At 42.1% G+C, this 8,545-nt stretch overlaps 2 pseudogenes; one reads left to right on the forward strand and one right to left on the reverse strand.

The window, feature by feature from the left end:
• The first annotated feature begins 646 nt into the window (after positions 1–646).
• On the forward strand, positions 647–4,681 carry LOC103254171 (annotated as a pseudogene).
• Positions 4,682–6,097: 1,416 nt separating this feature from the next.
• Positions 6,098–8,545, reverse strand: part of LOC103254172 — a 5,589-nt pseudogene continuing 3,141 nt past the window's right edge.

Here is an 8,545-nt window from a genome sequence, read left to right on the forward strand (position 1 = left end):
TGGTTACCTCTTCCTTTTATTCTGCAATTACCAATATCTTTCAAATAAATTACATTGATCTTAAGCTGTCTCAAATTGGGTTTTGTTATTTGCAATTAAAATATTATTATTATTATTACTCTGTCGCCCAGGCTGGAGGGCAGTGGCACGCTCATGGCCACTGCAGCCTCAATCTACAGGGCTCAGACAATCCTTCTGCCTCAGCCTTCCAAGTAGCTGGAACTACAGGTGCGCACCACCATGTCTGGCTAATTTTTTTTTTTTTTTTTAGTTGGAGTCTCAATCTGTTGCCCAGACTGGAGTGCAGTGGTACACTCCCAGCCACCGCAGCCTCGACCTGCTGGGCTCCGGCAATCCTTCTGCCTCAGCCTTCCAAGTAGTTGGAACTATAGGCATGCACTATCACGCCCGGCTAATTTTTTTTTAAATTTGTTGTAGAGACAAGCTCTCGCCAGTTGCCCAGGTGGGTCTCGAACTTGCAGGCTCAGGCAATCCACTTGCCTCAGCCTCTCAAAGAGCGGGATTACAGGCTGAGCCACCGAGCCCGGCTGCAGTAGTTTTTAAATATACTTAAAGGCTCTTTGCTCTTCCTGCTTGACAGACAACCACATCTCTCATGCAGCACCAGCTGCATCTCTGAGACAGCATGGCAAAGATGAAGGCCAGAGTGAACCGATTTGGTCATATTGGGCACCTTGTCACCAGGGCTGCTTTTAACTCTGGCAAAGTGGATGTTGTCGCCATTAATGACCCCTCTGTTGACCTCAACTACATGGCCTACGTGTTCCAGTGTGATCCCACCCACAGCAAGTTCCACTGCCCCATCAATGCTGAGAACAGGAAGTTTATCATCAATAGAAATCCCATCATTATCTTCCAGGAACAACATCCCATCAAAATCAAATGGGGTGACACTGGCACTGATTATGCAATGGAGTCCACCCGTGAATTCACTACCATGAAGAAGGTTGGGGCTCACATATGGGGGGAGCCAAAAGGGTCATCATCTCCGCCCCTCCATTGATGCCCCCATGTTTGTGATAGGTGTGAACCACGAGAAGTACCAGGACAACCTTACGATCATCAGCAATGCCTCTTGCCCCACCAATTGCTTAGCCCCTGGCCAAGGTCATCCACAACAACTTTGGTCTTATGAAGGGACTCATGACCATCGTCTATGCCACCACTGTGTCTAGGCTATGGATGGCCCCTCTGGGAAGTTGTAATGTGATGGCCACAGGGCCCTACAGAACATCATCCCTGAGTCTACCAGCGCTGCCAAAGCCATATGCAAGGTCATCCCTGAGCTGAACAGGAAGTTCACGGTCATGGCTTTTCATGTCCCCACCACCCGTATGTCTCTTGTGGACCTGACCTGCCATTTGGAGAAACCCATCAAATATGATGACATCAAGAAGGTGGTGAAGCAGGCATCCATGGATCCCCTCAAGGGTATCCTGGGCTACACTGAGCACCGGGTTGTGTCCTCCGACTTCAACAGTGACACCCACTCTACACCCTCGATGCTGGGGCTGACATTGCCTTCAACGACCAATTTGTCAAGCTCATCTCTTGGTATGACAATGAATTTGGCTACAGCAACAGGGTGGTGCACCTCATGGACCATGACCTCCAAGGAGTAAGAACCCCCAGACCACCAGTTCCAGCAAGAGCACAAGAGGAGGAGAGAGACCTTCTGCTGCTGGGGAGTCCCTGCCACACCCAGTCCCCAACCACATTAAGAATTTCCCCTCCTCACAGTATCCATGGCAGACCTCCTGAGAATGGGGAGGACACAGGAGTCCCACCTTGCAGGGTACCATCAACAAAGTCCCCTGTACTCAGACAAAAAATAAAAAAAGATACATAATCAGATATCTGACAGGGCCACTTCCCTCATATTATTCTTCAGATTTTTTCTCTTATTGTTTCTTTATCTTTCCTATAAAATTGAGAATTAGTTGACTTTCATTAGTTGATTCATTTTATTGATTACATCGGTTTTGATCACTCATTTTTTAAAGAAAATTCTATTCCATATACGTTAAATTTTTTGTCACCAAAATGTCCCCTATTAACTATGTTTATATTCCCTTACCCCTTCCTAACAAAATGTGTATTGATTCTCCTCTTGTCTTCTTGGTTACATTTGCACACAAATTCTCTGTTTTGTTCAGATACTTGGATATGTCTATCAAATGTATTGCTTTGTGTTTTCAAATTTATCCATTTTTTTTCTTTTGACTCTATAATTTCTTCCCTTTGTTCTTATTAGGCAAAAAATAAATTAGAAGAGAAAGTGATTATATATGAGAAATAACGTGTTTTCCATATAAAAGAAAGGCATTTTTCTTTCATTTATTCACTAAATACACCTATGTTTTAAGTTAGGTGCTAGCCTAAATAAAATAGCAACGTCCTTTTTATAGGGAAATAGAAATCATTCCAGCATATAAAACTTTCAGAGTCCTAGGAATGCTTTTCTGGAACATTCCAAAACTGAATTGGCAGTCACTGGCTTTTTTCTGACTGTCTTCATCACCACCTGGATGGTTTCCCTAGTTTCCGGTCTCTCTACCTTTAATGGAATAACAGGGTTCTTGGGACCAGGTTAATAATTCACAAGTATTGTCCTGAGATGCCTTAGTCATAGTGTTCTCTCACACTTGTTTCTTCAGAAACCTCTAAAGCCACGCCCTAGTGAGGTAAAAGGTTTTAGAATCAACAAGTCAAGCAGTTCTATAGCTACCAAGAAATATGATTGGATACTAATAATAGAAACCTCTTAGCCAGATGGCACTCTCTCACCTCTGTGCAAGGACCTTACCATTTATTTCGTGTGTGCTTCCTCAAACAATTTAACCATTTCCCTCATGTGTAGAACATGATGTCAACCAGAAATAAAACTTCTTACTCTAGAAGTTTATAAGGCAGTAAAAAAGATGTTCCTTCCACCCCTGAGTTTCTGTAACATAGATGTTTCCTTCTCGTGGCTTAATGCGGGCACAGTGGACCCAATGAGGGCGTTTTAGCTTAGAGTCACTGCCATCTAATGTTAGAGGTTAGAAATCACCCGAGGCTGGTTCAACCCCTTTGCAAAGGGAGAGCAAGGGGATTGCACAAGGACACGGGGATTTAGGGAAAGAGCGTGGTTCTCGTCTGACATCTCCTGACCTCTGGCCTTCCCCTACGTTTCGTGTTCCTCATTTGTAAAATCAGGGCAATAACAGCATTGATAGATACTATTATTGTAAATATTAAAGGAGATAATATATATAATGTGCTTAGTGAAGTCACTGGTATATAAAAATTTAGTAAGTGTGGGCTTACATTTTAAAAACCATGTATCCTGGAATCTCCAACACTTCAATAGTTGTGGTATCCTAAAATCAGATAGCAAAAAATTAGAATACTCTTGAATTGCAGAATTTTAAGTACTTGTAGCTTATCTCATGAAATCTATGGGCCGACTGTAGTATTTCGATCTAAGAAATGTCTAGAGGGAGAAATCTGGCAGCAATCAGAGCTGTATTTCACAGCAAACCCACAGTTTGTACTTAGATGTCATATCCGCTTGCATATGATTTAAGACAGCATAGATTTTTATTCAATTTACATAATATTGAGAAAAAGGTTGACTTCCCATGCAAAGAAGATGATGTTCTGAGTTGGTGGCTTGGGAGTGCTGTGAAGATGGTGGGGTCATCAGAGCCCCCCCGCGTGAAAATTTTTGCTTCCACCACTGGACACCATCTTTGAGATTTCTCTTAAAACAATTCAAAACAGCAACACTTATTTTTAACCAAAGCTTTAAATATCAGTCCTGGTTCATTTTACAACTTATTTCTTATTCTCCCCACCCTCCAACATGAGTTCAGCAAGAGAATTTCAATATGACGTTGATAGGGTTTTAACCTTGGGGAAGCTACTGGTGACTTCTCAACATCCATTTGACACTGAGCAATTAAAAACTGTGTGGACTAAGGATCAATGGACTTTTGGTCCTAGAGAGTTTTCCTCTTCAAAAATAATAGACAACGCCAAGGTCTACTGAAAACGTGGAGGAAATGAAGTCTAGCTAAAAATGGGAATGTTAGACGTTAAAAAAGAAATACAAGACCTATTCAGATATGATAAGAAGAGGAATACTGGCCTGAGGGACTCGAAATAGCTTTTGGCCGGGCTCGGTGGCTCAGCCTGTAATCCCTTGCCTTTGGGAGTCTGAAGTGAGTGGACTACCGGAGCCCGCGAGTTCGAGACCTGCCTGGGCAACTTGGTGAGACCTCATCTCTACAATAAATCAAAAATTAGCCAGACGTGGTAGCGCATGCCTGTAGTTCCAGCTGCTTGGAAGGCTGAGGCGGAAGGATCGCCGGCACCCAGCAGGTCGAGGCTGCGGTGGCCGAAAGCGGCTACTGCACTCCAGTCTGGGCGACAAAGTGAGACTCCAACTCAAAAAAAAAAAAAGAAAAAAAAAAGAAATAGCTTTTGACTACCATTTTCTGCTTTTAAACTGGATACCAGCATGGCTCACACTGATGCCATTCAAATATCCTCTTTTTCCACATAGATGAGAATCCAAAAGAATTTGCCGTGGATTTATGGCACAGATGGACAATGCCTATGCTTCCATGTTGAAGTCAGACGAATAATCGATTTTGGCTGCTTATATTTGGAGTAGGGTGGGGAGTGGACAGTGGATTTGGCAAGATATAGCACAATTTGTTCATTCATTTACCTGCTGATGGACACTTGGGTTGTTTCCAATTTGGGACAATTACAAATAAAGTGCTATGAACATGTGCTTTCATTTGTCTTGGTAAATATCTAGGAGCAGAATGTCTGTATCATAAGACGGTGAATATTTCAGTTTCTAAAAAACTGCCAGGCCAGACGTGGTGGCTCAAGCCTATAATCCCAGCACTTTGGGAGGCCGAGGTGAGAGGATTGCCTGAGCCCACAGGTTCAAGACCAGCCTGGGCAACATAGTAAGACCTCGTCTCTACAATAAATCAAAAAATTAGCTGGGCGTGGTACTGGGTGCCTGTAGTTCTGGCTACTTGGAAGGCTGAGATGGAAGAATCACCTGAGCCCAGCAGGTCGAGGCTGCAGTGGCCGTGAGCGTGCCACTGCACTCCAGCCTGGGCGACAGAGTAAGACTCCAACTAAAAAAAAAAACTGCCAAATTCTTTGTCTTCGGGGTTATAACATTTTACTTTCCCATCAGCTGTGTACAAGGGTTTTATTTACTCCACCACAGCTTCACCAATTCTTAAAATGATCAGTCTTATTTTTAATCATTCTAATAGGTGGTGGTGGGGTTATTTGCATTACCATATATACATATACATGCATATATATATATATAGAGAGAGAGACAGAGCCAAAAAAATTTATACACATTTTAAGAAAGGATAAACTGTATTAAAATTATAATACTTGGTTGGGTGCAGTGGTTCAAGCCTATAATCCCAGCACTCTGGGAGGCTGAGGGGAGAGGACTGCCTGAGCCCGCAGGTTCGAGACCAACCTGAGCAACATGGTGAGCCCTCATCTCTACAATAAATTACAAAATTAGTTGGGCGTGGTAGTATACACCTGTAGTTCCAGCTACTTGGAAGGCTGAGGTGGAAAGATCACCTGAGCCCAGCAAGTTGAGGCTGCAGTGGCTGTGAGCAGTGAGCCACTGCACTCCAGCTTGGGTGACAGAGTGAGATTCCAACTAAAAAAAAAAAAAAATTGCCAGACTCGGTGGCTCAGCCTGTAATCCCGCGCCTTTGGGAGGCTGAGGTGAGTGGATTGCCTGGGCCCGTGGGTTCAAGACCCGCCTGGGCAGCGAGACTTCATCTCTACAATAAATCAAAAATCAGTCGGGCGTGGTAGCGCGCGCCTGTAATTCCGGCTACTTGGAAGGCTGAGGTGGAAGGATCGCCAGAGCCCAGTGGGTCAAGGCTGCGGTGGCCGGGAGCGGCCACTGCACTCCAGTCTGGGCGACAGAGTGAAACTCCAACTCAAAAAAAAAAAAAAAAAAAAAATTATAACACTCAATATATACTAATAACAAAAGGTGAATACAAGTCATGTTTGACTTCTGCAATTACAAGAGGTGCTCCAGGTGGCTATTATGAGCATTCAGACACTTCTGATTACAGTAAGCTAAAAGTAATACATTGATAACATCATTTAAAATGTATACACATTTAAGTATGATGTTCACTCAAAAGATGATGTCAATCAAATTAATGCTAGTGTCACAATGTGACAGGCAGTCAAAGAAAATGGTGGAAGTACGGTTGAGTGAACTTTATAATACACATTGCGACTGTAATTCAATTCAGTTTCGAAAAGCAATACATAGATAACATCTCCTAAAATGTGTATACATATTTTTGGTCATATGTATATTAGAGACAAGGTCTCTACTCTGTCTCCCAGACTGGAGTGCAGTGGTGCAATCATGGTTCACTGCAACCTCAAATTCCTGAGCTCAAGCAAGCTTCTGCCTCAGTCTCTTGAATAGCTGGGACTATAGGTGCACACCACCATGCCTGGCTAATTTTTTATAAAGCATTACCTTAGTGTGTAGCGATGCTGAATAGCTTTTCATGTGCTTATTTGTTATTCATATCTTCTTTGTGAATTTCAGGTCTTTTGTCCATTTTTAAATAGTTTTCTTACGAGTTTTGAAAGTTTTTATATATTCTATATATGAGTAATTTATCAGATATGTGATTTGCAAATATTTTCTCTGAGCCTGGAGCTTGTCTTTTCATTCACTGTGGTGTTGTATCTAAAAAACCTTCGATTAACCCAAGGTAACATAGATTTTCTTCTATTTTTCTAAAGGTTTAATAATTTTAGATTTTGCATTTAGGTCTATGATCCATTTTTAGTAAGCTTTTGTATATGTGTGAGGTATGAAACAAGATTCCCTTTTTTAAAAATGGGGGTCTCCAATTGTTTGATACCATCATTGTTTCAAATGGTATTGTTTTCTCTTCTGAATTGCCTTTGTGGCTATATAATTGCTTCAATATCATTATTATTGTTTCAAATGATATTGTTTTCTCTTATGGATTGCTTCTGTATCTTGGTCCACGTATGTGTTAGTCTATTTCTTTCTTTCTTTTTTTTTCTTTTTTGAGTTGTAGTCTCACTCTGTCACCCAGACTCATGGCACGTTCCCGGCCCCCGCAGTCTAGACTCGCTGGGCTCTGGCGATCCTTCCGCCTCAGCCTTCCAAGCAGCCGGAATTACAGGCGCACGCTACCACGCCCGGCTGATTTTTGATTTATTGTAGAGATGAGGTCTCGCCAAGTTGCCCAGGTGGGTCTCAAACCTGCAGGCTAAGGCAGTCCACTCAACTCAGCCTCCCAAGGCGCAGGATTACAGGCTAAGCCACTGAGCCCAGCTGTGTTAGTCTATTTCTGAACTGTTTTGTTCTATTGAACTATTTGTCTATCTTTATATCAATTCTATGCTGTTTTGATTACTGTCACTGTAAAGAAGTCTTCAGAGCAGATAGTGTTAGTACTCCAACTTTCTTTTTCTTTTTCAAGGTTGTCTTGATTAGGTAGGTTCTTTGCATTTTCATGTGTCTTTTAGAATCATCACTTTCTACAAAAATTCCCTGTTAGAATTTTGATTTGGATTATGTCAAACTTAAAAATCAATCTGGGGAGAGTGGACATCTTTTTTCTTTTTTTTGAGTTGGAGTCTCACTCTTGTTGTCCAGGCTGGAGGGCAATGGCTCGCTCATAGTTACCCCGGTGTTGACCTGCTAGGCTCCGGCCATCCTTCTGCCTCAGCCTTCCAGGTAGTCAGAACTACAGGCATGCGCTACCATGCCTGGCTAATTTTTGATTTATTGTAGAGACGAGGTCTCGCCAAGTTGCCCTGGTGGGTCTCGAACCTGCAGGCCCAGGCAATCCTCTCACCTTGGCCTCCCAAAGTGCTGGGATTACAGGCTGAGCCACCGAGCCTGGTGAGAGTGAATATCTTAATATTGAATCTTCCAGCCCATGAACAAGGTATATTTCTCCACTTAGAATTGCTGGGGTTACAGGCTGAGGCACCGAGTTTTTATCAAGAGTGGATGTTGTATATTATTAAAGATGATGAGTTAAACATGTCAGTTCCTCCAAACACTGACTGAATTTCTGTTTACTTGTTCTGCCAGCTATGGAGAGAGGCTTTTGAAATCTCTAACTGTAATTGCAGATCTATTTCTCCCTGCAAGTCTCTCCATTTTTATTTCATCTGTCTTTAAGCTGTTATTATGTATCTAAAAGTTTAGTATTATTCTGTTCTCTTTATGAATGGACTCTTTTATCATTATGAAATTACTTCCTTTATCCCTGTTAGTACTTTGCTCTGAAATCTACTTTGTCTGGTATTAATATAGCCACTTCATCTTTCTTTTGACTAACATAATATTCTTGTATCTCTACCCATTATTTTAATTTTAGCTCTGTGTTTTTATATTTAAAATGTGTTTCTTTTTTTTTTTTTTTGAGTTGGAGTCTCACTCTGTCGCCCAGACTGG

Source organism: Carlito syrichta, unplaced genomic scaffold (genome assembly GCF_000164805.1).
Source record: "Carlito syrichta isolate Samal-C Ts95f unplaced genomic scaffold, Tarsius_syrichta-2.0.1 Scaffold272310, whole genome shotgun sequence".
In the NCBI taxonomy this organism is placed as follows: Eukaryota; Metazoa; Chordata; class Mammalia; order Primates; family Tarsiidae; genus Carlito; species Carlito syrichta.